This window comes from Rutilus rutilus (assembly GCF_951802725.1).
Source record: "Rutilus rutilus genome assembly, chromosome: 25".
Classification (NCBI taxonomy): Eukaryota; Metazoa; Chordata; class Actinopteri; order Cypriniformes; family Leuciscidae; genus Rutilus; species Rutilus rutilus.
Window position 1 is genome coordinate 28,664,988 of NC_140229.1, and position 12,252 is coordinate 28,677,239.

The 12,252-nt window shown below is 39.5% G+C and overlaps 1 pseudogene across 1 annotated transcript; it reads left to right on the plus strand.

Moving 5' to 3' along the window:
* The first annotated feature begins 10,090 nt into the window (after positions 1-10,090).
* Positions 10,091-11,681, plus strand: LOC311285445 (annotated as a pseudogene). The gene has a single exon. The product of its transcript is annotated as an uncharacterized misc_RNA (transcript).
* The last annotated feature ends 571 nt before the right edge of the window (positions 11,682-12,252 follow it).

Genomic DNA, 12,252 nt, shown 5'->3' on the forward strand with positions numbered 1-12,252 from the left:
ATATCTACTGGACAGCTGCTTCCTCAACGACCCCCCAGGAAAGAGTAGCAAAGTGGACCTCCATTCTTAACCATGTGCTAGACATTCACACACATGATGATCCTGCATTCCCCCAGTGTTTACATCCACTGCAAACTACACGGGATACAAAGCAATGGTTAAAACCAGGTGATGATTTTATTACCTTTTACTATTGAATTTATGTAGGCAATTACTTTAATCTATATTTGTTATAGCTACACCTGCATTCTGCTGGCTGGAGAACTTGCTTACATCCAAGAGGATTCTCAAGGACGTTGAAAAACTCAGTCCCCACTTGCAGACTTCAGCTGTTGAAGCTTTCCACAGTATCATCCTGCTCTTTGCCCCAAAAATCAATCACTATCCTTTCCTGGGAATGCTGTGCAGGTAAAAAGTATTGCAAAGGCGTTATAATCGCTCAGTTCACTTTTTAAATTACTTAAAATACTTTAAATTCATCCCACCTGCACTAACTGTCCTAAACAACACCCACACCAGTGGGCCAATGCATTTGTGTTTTTAGTTTGTTCAATGTTTGTATTCTGCGTGTTTTCATATAGCTTTTAAATGTATTACGTTGAAATATTAATTTTATTTAACTATATATTATTCTCTATTCTACTAGGCTGTACCTGGCGGCAATGCACTTCAATGAAAATTCTCACCGTCTGCAAGCTACCACCTCATATGGAGAGCCCATGTACAGAATGTCTTGCCCCAAGTACAAGAAGGGAGAAAGAACTTCTAAGCCAATCAAAACACCAGCAACCTTGAGTAAGTCTTTTAGGGACTATTAATGTTTCTGTGTGTTAATGTGGTTAATTAGATTTCAATAAATCTAAATCATTGTAGCAGCATTTTAATAACAATAAAAAAGTTTTATTTATAACATAATGACGTTCTCATGCAGAGTAATAACAATTGAACCAAAGCCACACAACAAAAATAAATAACTTCAATGCCACTATAAATGGCAGTGCAATAGAACATACTTAAAAAAATAGTTCACCTCAAAGTTGAAAACTGTGTCATCATTTTCTCACCCTCAAGTTGTTTTAAAGCTGTATGAATTTCTTTCTTCTGCTAAACACAAAAAAAGATATTTTGAAGACTGTTGGTAACCAGACAGTTGTTGATACCCAATGACTTCCATAGTAGAAAAAAAAATTCATACAGGTTAGAAACAATTTGAGGGTGAGTATATGATGACACAATTTTCAACTTTTAGGTGAACTATTCCTTTCAGCAAAATAGGTTATGGAAATTATTTTCTGTCAACAGAATATGTCGACGACATCATAGAGCTGGTCTTTGAACAAGTTTTCCCTGATCCAACTCCGTATATAGATGAGGTAGAAAAGATCCCTATCCCACCAACACTCTCATCTCAGCATCCACGACCAGACAAGGCAACAGTGGTCTCCGCTTACGTCTCCCGCTTCAATCCCGGACCGGTCTGAAGCCCACATACTGTCCCTCATTGTCTGGACAACACGCACTTTCTGGCCCAGATATCCCCAGCACCAGGAAACAAAGTTCCTGTATGCACAATACCTGTAACGACTAAAACACAAAGAGGTGAAATTACTAAGTTTGCAATGAAAATTATTACAAGATTTTGTTTCTTTGTAGTTATAAAAATTGTAAATTTGTATTTCAATAAATGGACTAAACAAAAATTCACTTACTGTACCATTCCTCTTAGATGTAATGGCCCATACTGTGCTTTGTAAACATTTATTGCATTTTGTAGAGAATACTCATTGAGACAAACAGGCTCAAATCCAGGATGATCCACCATGCATGTCAGCTGACTGGATACTTCCTCCATTCGAGCTGTAACCTAACAAATGTTTAATTTATTATGGTGGATTGTGTATACTCTAACCTAATATGTACTAACAAAGCACACTTACCTTAGGAGTTTCTCGACAGCATCGATTTTCAACTTCAGTTGGCATAGTTGCACAGTTACCACAAGAACACCTGAACACATGATTGGAATAAAGATAAAAAACAAAAACGTCAGTTTTGTGGAGTAAGTAAATAAACCACATGTTAATGTAAAGTTAGCATATACGCATTATGAATATGAACATTGCAGAGATATCGTAAAGGGCAGTTTATGAATTCTGATTTGATCCAAAGCACTGGTCTAGTACAGGTGTAGCCTACCTTTTTTTTTTTTTTTTTTTTTTTTAACGGCATGCTACTTTTACACAACAACACCAACATCAAACACCTACTTATGCCTCAAAAACATTTCTGTACACTAATTAGGCACAGTTCACCCATGAGAAGCAGTTGCCAAGATAGCAGTTTAGTCCTTATAATTTACAATATTGATAAAAATTTTAACAGATTGTTTTCAGCATGTTCAGAACAAATATAAAAAAATCGATCTCAAATGTTATCCCTGGACTGTAAACTTTAGATTATAAATTAACACAAAAAGTTCACTATTACTTTTGTGTTTTTTTCTTTAATAGTTTATAATAACTTAAATATTATTTTGTGAGTGTTAAATAATCATTGTAAAAAAAAGAAATATTACAGGTGCTTCGTGAAAAAGTTAATTTATTTCAGGAATTCAACTTAAAATGAAAGATGGCTGTGTTAAATCTATATATGTATAAAGCACAGTCCAGAGTCAACAGCCATCTTCCAGGACATTTAGAGCACTTCATGCTTCCTTCAGCAGACAAGCTTTATGGAGATGCTGAGTTCATTTTCCAGCAGGATTTGCACCTGCCCACACTGCCAAAAGAACCAAAACCCGGTTCAATGACCATGGGATTACTGTGTAACTCTGTGATTTCATGCAATATTCAAATTTTCTGAGATTTTTATTTTGTGTTTTCACAAGCTGTAAGCCATAATCATCAAAATTATAACAAATAAAGGCTTTAAATATCTCACTTTGATTTCAATGAGTCTATACAATTTATTAGTTTCACATTTTAAGTTGAATTCCTGAGATAAATGAACTTTTTCACGATATTCTAATTTATTGGGAAGCACCTGTATAGTAGTGGGCATGGATGGAGAAGTAAATGTAAATACAGTAACACACCATTGGGATACATCCATATGAAGACGTTGTTCAGGTTCGTCGTCTTCATTTTCATCTTGCGCCTGCGCCGGGTCCGACTCCGGCTCGAACATATAAGGCTGGATGGACAAGTCCATTGTTGACATTTTGTTAACGTTTTTCAAGTTTCTGTGCCGCTAGATAATCGTATCTCTGCTATTAAACTACAAAAATGGCCGAACGGGGTGGAGTTGAACAGAGTGACGCCGCTGCAACCTGGAGAGGGGGCGGGGTATGAAGTGTCTCATTTATATTTAAAGAGACCGCACCAAAACGGGTTGCTCTCAGAGGCACATCAGAAAAGGGGTAAAAAAGGGGCCTGTGGAGCTATAATAATGAGGAATTCAGACCCAAGCATTGCAGTTCCGCTTTATATAGACCACAAATGTATGATTTATATGTAAAAAGGAACAATTTAAAAGCATGATATGTCTCCTTTAAGAGAGCAGCCAGAAAAATGGAGCGCAACTGGAAGAAAACAAAATTAGAGGTATTTCGCATTTCATGGAAGGAGAGCTCGATTGCTTACAGAGAGGCTTTAAAAGCTGCTAGATCTGCTTATTTTTCAAACCTATTAGAAGAAAATAAACATAATCCTAGGTATTTATTTGAAACAGTGGCTAAACTAACGAAAAAGAAAGCTTCAAACACAGAAGGTTCCAAGCAGCACAGCAGTAATGACTTTATGAACTTCTTCACTTATAAGATTGATAATATCAGGGGTAAAATTATAACTATGCAACCGTCTACTACAGTATCGCATCAGGCAGTGCATTGTAGTCTCCCTGAGGAAAAATTTGATTCATTCATTGCTATAGGAGAGGAAGAATTTACTATACTCGTTAAATCATCTAAATCTACAACATGTATGTTAGACCCTATACCGACTAAGCTACTGAAAGAGATGCTTCCAGAGGTCATAGATCCTCTTCTTAATATCATTAATTCCTCTTTGTCTCTAGGATACGTACCAAAAAACTTTAAGCTGGCTATGATTAAACCGCTTGTTAAAAAAATGCAACTTGATCCTTCAGAATTAGTCAATTACAGGCCGATCTCGAATCTACCTTTTCTGTCAAAGATACTAGAAAAGGCAGTATCTTCACAACTATGTTCCTTTCTAGAAAGAAATGATATCTGCGAGGATTTTCAGTCTGGATTTAGACCATACCATAGTACTGAGACTGCTCTCGTTAGAGTAACAAATGATTTGCTCTTATCATCCGATCGTGGTTGTATCTCTCTATTAGTGTTACTCGATCTTAGTGCTGCGTTTGACACCATTGACCACAACATTCTTTTAAATAGACTAGAAAACTATGTTGGCATTAGTGGAATTGCACTAGCATGGTTTAAATCATACTTATCTGACCGTTATCAGTTTGTAGCAGTAAATGAAGAGATGTCTTATCAATCACAAGTTCAGTATGGCGTACCACAGGGCTCAGTACTAGGACCGCTGCTGTTCACTCTGTACATGCTGCCATTAGGAGCAGTGGTGTAGTGGTAAAAAAAGAGGTGGGTAAACTATAAATTTTGGTGGACCACAACGTGGTCACCCGGTAAGGTGGGCCACTGTGTATCCTGATGACATCGCTATAGGCTATTATTTGATGGTACTACCAAGGGTATCACTGGTTGTTCCCTCATCATAGGTCACACAATCACTATTCAATTCATACATTAATCTAAGTTCTTGTTAAAGAGACTCAAAAAGGAATAATATGGTTGAAATCTATAAAGTTTACTAAATGACAAAACAGAGAAAACAAAAATATTTAAGAGAGATCGAGAGGGAGGCTTATATCCAGGGCTTCCAATGCAATGCACTTGTGCATAATGATTAGGGATTTGGGATTATTTTCATAGTTGATTAATCTGTTGAATATTTCCTCGATTAATTGATTAGTTGTTTGGTCTATCAGAAAAATGTGGATCAGTGTTTCCAGAGGGAAAGTCTTTAACCTGGTGCAGGCTTGATTCCCTCTGAATCTCTTGTACAGTTGGGTTTTGACATGCTCCCTCGATTAAACCAGCTGCCTGTAATGAATAAAAATATAAACTTATAAATATAAAAGTTGTCTTTTATATCTTTTAACTTTTTTTTGCATCGTTTTAATGATTTCCTGTTGCGGCTGCGATCAAGTTTCATTCTCGCGCAGCTTGTTTAGTAACTTCACGAGCGTGTGTTTTCTGCTACGTATGTGCGCCGTTCTCTTTGCTCCGTGTGTGTGTGTGTGTCGCGCGCTGCGCTCTCTGCTCCGTGTTTGCGCGCTGCGCGTTCTGCTCTGTAGTTAACGGCCCAAATGCTCGAATCGTGCCGATCGGCAATCACGCACTGGGAAAGCAAAGTCCGCTCAAATAATGTGAAATTTAGAGGTGGATAAACGCAATGTAGAGGTGGATAAACGCACTTTGGAGGTGGGCAAACGCTATTTACAAATTTTGGGAGGTGCGTAAACGGCGTTTACGTGCGTTTAGCCTCCACTACATCCCTGATTAGGAGATATCATTAGGAAACATGGAATTAGCTTCCACTGTTATGCCGACGATACTCAGCTCTATATTTCTTCAAAACCTAACGAAACTTACCAATTCACTAAATTAACAGAATGCATAGCTGATATAAAAAATTGGATGACTCGTAATTTCCTACTTCTAAATTCTGAAAAAACAGAGATTCTAATTATTGGACAAAAAACTTCCTCACATAATAACCTAGAATACTGTCTAACACTTGATAGCTGCTCTGTTAAGTCTTCGTCGTCGGTTAGGAACCTGGGTGTGCTCTTTGATACTAATCTTTCATTTGAAAGTCACGTGTCTAGTATCTGTAAAACCGCATTTTTCCATCTTAAAAATATATCTAAATTACGTCGTATGCTCTCATTGACAAATGCGGAACAATTAGTCCATGCGTTCATGACCTCAAGGCTAGATTATTGTAATGCTCTACTGGGTGGTTGCCCTGCACGCTTAATAAACAAACTACAGCTAGTTCAAAACGCAGCAGCTCGAGTTCTTACCAGAACCAGGAAGTATGAGCATATTAGCCCGGTTCTGTCAAAACTGCACTGGCTCCCTATTAAACATCGCATCAATTTTAAAATATTGCTGATTACTTACAAAGCACTAAATGGTTTAGCTCTGCAGTACTTGAGCGAGCTCTTAACGCATTATACTCCTTCACGTCTATTGCGATCTCAAAATTCCGGCCAGTTGATAATACCTAGAATATCAAAATCAACTGCTGGCGGTAGATCCTTTTCCTATTTAGCACCAAAACTTTGGAACAGCCTTCCTACCATTGTCCGGGAAGCAGACACACTCTGTCAGTTCAAATCTAGATTAAAGACACATCTCTTTGACATAGCGTTCACATAATACATTATAGACTTCTATAATTCAATATTAGGCTGCATAGATTAGGTCAGCTGGAACCGGGAACACTTCCCATAAATCCTGATGTACTTGTTACATCATGAGAAGAATGGCATCTACGCTAATTTTAGTGTCTTTGTTTATCCCAAGGTTTTCCCGCAGCCTGCCGGATCCAGGCCGTTTCCAGATCTGATGAAGGACCTTCGCCTGGACCCGATGTCAACGCAGTGCTGAAGTACCAACTAGTCTCTCCCTATGGAGGATCCCTTTCCCACTCTCCAGATAACGCGTCGTCGGGAAAACTCAATTTGCGTATCTACCCCGAATTGATAAAATAAAATAAAATTCTGAATCAAAACTATAAGGAAACACCAGTAATTTGTTTAGGTTTGGTTTGTAGGGAATTCCAAACCTGCACACATATATTCAAACGCACATAACTATAGAACCCGTTCTTTATGCGCATCTGAACGCCATCAGCGTTTCTCACAGGTTCGCGTTTAAAGTCTGTGTAGAGAGAATGGTGTCGTCTTGGCGGCCCTAATTTAAAAACAAATGATCGTTGCGACGGAAGCGAATCAATCAAAACTAACTTTAGCTGGAAAATAACTTTATTAAAGAACCGCTATAAAGCCAAAACAATCTTACGTTAAATTATACATTTATCTCTGTAAAGCTGCTTTGAGACAATCTACATTGTTAAAAGCACTATATAAATGAAAATGACTTGACTTGACTAAAACAAAACGCATTTTCCCCAAGATGGCACGGGCCCTATGAAATTAAAGCTGTTTGCAACAGTTGCGTGGCCGTGACTATCAGAGGAAAATTAAGATGGTACCACATGTCCCAATGTAAACGGTTCAAAGGTTCATTGAATTAATTGTGATCTTTTTCCTTCATAGGACAGTCGTCGCAATTCCATGGAGGCCAGATGCCAGGACAGTGTCCGGACCCACCTGCATCGAATTGGGACAACGAGTCACACTCGCACACACCTTAGGATGCGGTAGATGGGTATGGAAATATATTAAGGGGCCATCCACATCATACATTCCAGTCACATACAAAGAAATAGTCACATGGCCCCCCGGATTAGCACCGGAACCAAATTGTGCAACAAAAATATGCTGTAAGACAGGTTCTACCCATCTTCCAGACAAAAACTTCACAAGCTACACACGCGCACCACAATTTCACCACAATATTACCGCCTGGTACCAACTTGAAGAATTCCCAGATTCAAATATTGGTAACATGCACACACTATATGAAAATAACAACCATGGCGGAGTTCCAAAAAAATGTTATTCCACTAAGGATCTCCAACCATCCACATATAGGTGCACACACACTACAACACATAACAATACACATTTAAAGTTTACTGAACTTCTTTTCAATCTAACAAATAAGGTGTCTAATGTAACAACAATGACTTTGTGTTGGGGACTAGCTCAATTAGCTCAATCAGAATTAATATTCATAAGATATGAATATTAATGTGTTGTATACACAAATTAATTTATTCTAAATAGGGGATAAGTAGGTAGAATTTATGTGTTCAATCAGGGGAAATTTAGGTAAAGTTAGTGTTCATTTATCGTGCAAATTATCTGTCCGGCAGACAATATGCACAATTACTGAACAGAAACCTATCAGTCTATAACACCGACAAGATATCCTTCTTGTGGCCACAGAGAACGATACTTTAGGGTTTATAGACAGTTTAGATATTTACTGGTAGAGTTTTTAGAGGTAATCAACACTCTCAGAGATTTCAGCAATGTAACAATATGAGACAGATTCAGTTTCATAGGATTATGAAGTTTTAATCAAACAACTAAGATTACATGTACTAATTCAAATCACGCAGGAGTAAATATGCATAAACAAAACAACATAAGCGATCGCAATAAAACATAAAATAAGACAAAGCAACAGAATAAAACAATAACGAGGTTATAGGGGAAGAGAAAATGAGAGAGAGGAGGAAGAGAGAGAGAGAGCTTTGGGTGTGTGTAGGTGTGGCAGCGTGTGTGTTCAGGAACACGTGTATGTGTGTTTTGGCTAGGAGCACGTGGGGAGTGTTTGTCTAGGAGCGTGTGGGTGTGTCTGTCTAGGAGCGTGTGAGTTTGAGAAAGAGTGTGTCTGTAAGTCTAGGAAAAATGTGAGATTGTGTATGAGAGAATCAGAACAAGGAAGAAGGCAAAACAGTTTAAAATGTTACTTCTCAACGAGAACCCAAAGGCTATAGCAATTTCTAGTCAACTTAAACAGCGTTTCTTTTGGATCTGCAAATTTAAGGATATACAGTACTTGTTTGGAGCCCTCTTGTATGCGTCTCATGAAACAAAGGCACCTGGAACGCGTGGTCGGCCGCTTCGTCGGAGGCGAGGTTTGGTTGCTATGGTAACTTGGAGAGTTCGTTAAATTTAGCTCAAAGATAACTTAGTCTTTAAGTTGGTTTAGGTGGTTTGTATGAGAATCATCAAACTGAAATAACGTATCAAGAAACAAAGACTTAGAGTAAAACGAAACAAAAAGAAAGCGAACGGAAGAAGCGGGTCTCTCTCTCGAACGGTTGAACTGCCAAGTTTAGAGAGCCGGGCGCGTGTTTTTGAAGGGACCACAGCCACGCCTTCCTCCCGTTCCGGAGCCAATCATCTGGAAGGGCGTGTTGCGGCCGCCTCCTAAAAGTTCGCGCCTCTTCCGTCTTGCGCTGAAGGAATAAACTTATCTGGAAACATTTATAGCCTGATATTAATAAAAGACTGCATCCTCCATGATTTTGGATTAAAGATTCAACACCGTTGGGCTGTTTGGCACAAAATGATACCGCGAACGGTGATTCTGTGATCCAACAACAAAGATACACGATGTCTCGGGATTTTACAAGCATATTACATTGGTTATAAAACAATACAGCTTATAGATATAGTAATTTGGGTATTAAGACCCTGAAACACAACCAGAAATACAATTTATATAGTTTATAGGGTATTTGTAAACCACGTGGTCAGGGTTAGTATAGTTTCTTTGTGTTTGTGCGTGTGGAGTCATACAAAGTTCACACCACGCGCTGAACTTTTGGCGGTCCGAGCCGGGAGGGTGTGAATGTAAATGTGTGTACGTGCGTTTTCCAGTCACATGGCTTGTGGTCGGACACTTGTCTTATTGTTCTAAGGTGACTTAAGAAGTCCCCTAGGGGATTCGTGAAATTGCCGACATTGCGGCGCCTTGTCCTCGTGACTTCCTGTTGAGGAGTAAGCAAAATGATTCAGGGGAAAAAGATGTGTTTTTACATGACAGTCACTTGAGTTACTGAGGTGATAGGCGCCATCTGTTTTTCTGTAGGCAGTCCAGGACGAACAGAGGCTGTTTGTTGATTGGAAAGTCAGTGAGTTAATCATGTAAATTCTTGCTATCAAGGAGAACAGGGTTTTTGTGTTCTGTGAGGATCCGGGTAAGTTAATTAGATCAAGGAAGAACTGGCATTCTGACCCGTCTTTACGTTACACTAACAATAACTTGAAAACATTTGTTTGGACTGGCCGAAAAGAAGGAACATACTGTGTGGGAAAATGTGAGGCAAACATGGATAATTTCACTAGCCCTCACAATTGTTCATGGACTTTACACCATTGCTTTAACTTAACCACATGCGGTTACAAAAAACCCACACAGTGTCCGAAATTGTATACCACCCCTCCAGGGGGCATAATCAAAGGAAATGTAAATAAGACTTTACTACATGATGTCAATCTTGTGATAACACATGTCACGTATAACATCTCTAATGTGTTATCTGCTTATGTAAAACACTGCAACTTTAATGATAAGACGTATACATGGCTACAGTCACGCATCGATGATTTAATTTCTGATTACAAAAACAGACTTGCAGTTCAAATTCCATCTGCTCGTACCAAACGAGACCTGTTTGGAAATATAGCAGGCCTTTTTGGCTCAGTTAATTCTATATCCAACACTTACAAAATAACAGGTCAATCTCAATATTCAACTTGGTTGGCAAATCAGGTAGCTACTGGGTTTCAACACATCACCAATAGTAACGAAAACATTATCAAAGCGGTCAGATTTCAAGGCGCAGGCGCTTCTGACGACCAGTCAATCAATTTTCAATCAGACCCGTACCATCGAGCATGACTTAGCCTGTAGATTGTATGCACAAGATTTGTTTACTGCAGCAAGACAAGAAATTTTAGATCTTCGTCTCCATAAAACACCTAGGCATGTTTTAAATGATCTTATTGAAATTTTAGATCTGCATAGATGGCTTGCATCAGAAAGAATGAAAAATATTAAGTATTCTGAATTGCTTTCAACATTAATGATGTATACTGGAAATGAATGTACTGGCTGTATTGGGTTCTTTGCCACTTTCCCTCTAATTCACCCAGATCAAATTTATCTAAATTCCACTACCATACGCTCTATTGGCGTGGTAGTGAGGGATCAAATTATAAAATGGGATCATCTGACGGGGTATATGACTTTGAAGGGCACTGAAACCTTGTTTACCACTCGCACCTGTTGTCATGAAACATCTAGTTACATTATCTGTACCTGCAACACTCTACAACCCTTTTCTTCAAATAATTCTAAGCTCATTAATGTTCAGTCATTGCATGGTCATTCTGATGCTGTTCAAGTGTCTCACACACAGTGGTGCGTCGTCAGTGAGATGAATTCCTTCTCCTATGGAGGTCTGACCTGCCCTGCGAACCACACGTTCTGTTTGGAAGTGAAAGAGGACTTTTCAATGGGTCAGATAAACATCCTGGGGAAGGTACCAATGGACGTGGACGTTTCTCCCTGGTGGGAGGACACTTTTTATGAACAGAGCACTCAAGCTTTGGTCAAAACAATGGACTTGGTGCAAGAAATCATCTTACAGACTGAGTACCATCTCAACCAAGCTCAAGTGGAAGCGAATCTGGCGAGAAAGACTGCAGAAATCCTGTCCAGCTCCTCTACCCGCTCAGCAAGGTATGCTTATACCTGGTGGGACTGGACGTTCCGTGGATGTGTCCTCGCCAGTGTGATCATCTTCGTATTCACACTCTGCCAGTGCTGCTACTGTCACGGGGTGACTAAAAGCCGTAACTTTTCTTTTGTTGTTCCCCCTTCCCCCCAGACGTCTTTCCGGAAACCCCGAGTCTGATTCCGGTGGCTAGTGCGCATGAGCTCGAGACAGCTCACATTGATTAGAGATTGGCCGCACCTGTGGGAGAGAACAAAGACGCGAGTGATATGCGAGAGAAGGATATAAAAGCAGCGTTCTACAGGAGTGTGAGCATGTAAGCTGTGACGTTGATAATTCGTGGCGTGAGCTTTTCTTGGGAAAGATCGACAAGTGCAGTGTTGAGAGGACGTGCTCAGTTCATCTGGCCAGCTTCTTCCAGTGAATCCGTGCATGTGGTGAGGAATTATCAGCCGTGGAGTTGAGGAGGGAAGGATTATACATCGGAGCTACCACTAGAAAGATAAGTGTTCCACTTTGTGTGGTGAGAAACGAGGCGACAGTAAAGGAACATCTTTGACTGTTATCAGGAATAAAACTGTTGTTTCACTAGATGTCCGCCATCGACCGGCATGGAAATATCTCGCTGGATTTGAGCATTGTTCTAGTTTTGGGGAATTGGAGTGATACTGCGGTGTCCGTTGAACTTTGCACGATTAATGAGAGTGATATTGCGGTGATTGCACGTGTGGGGCGGAGTACAGTGCTTGCA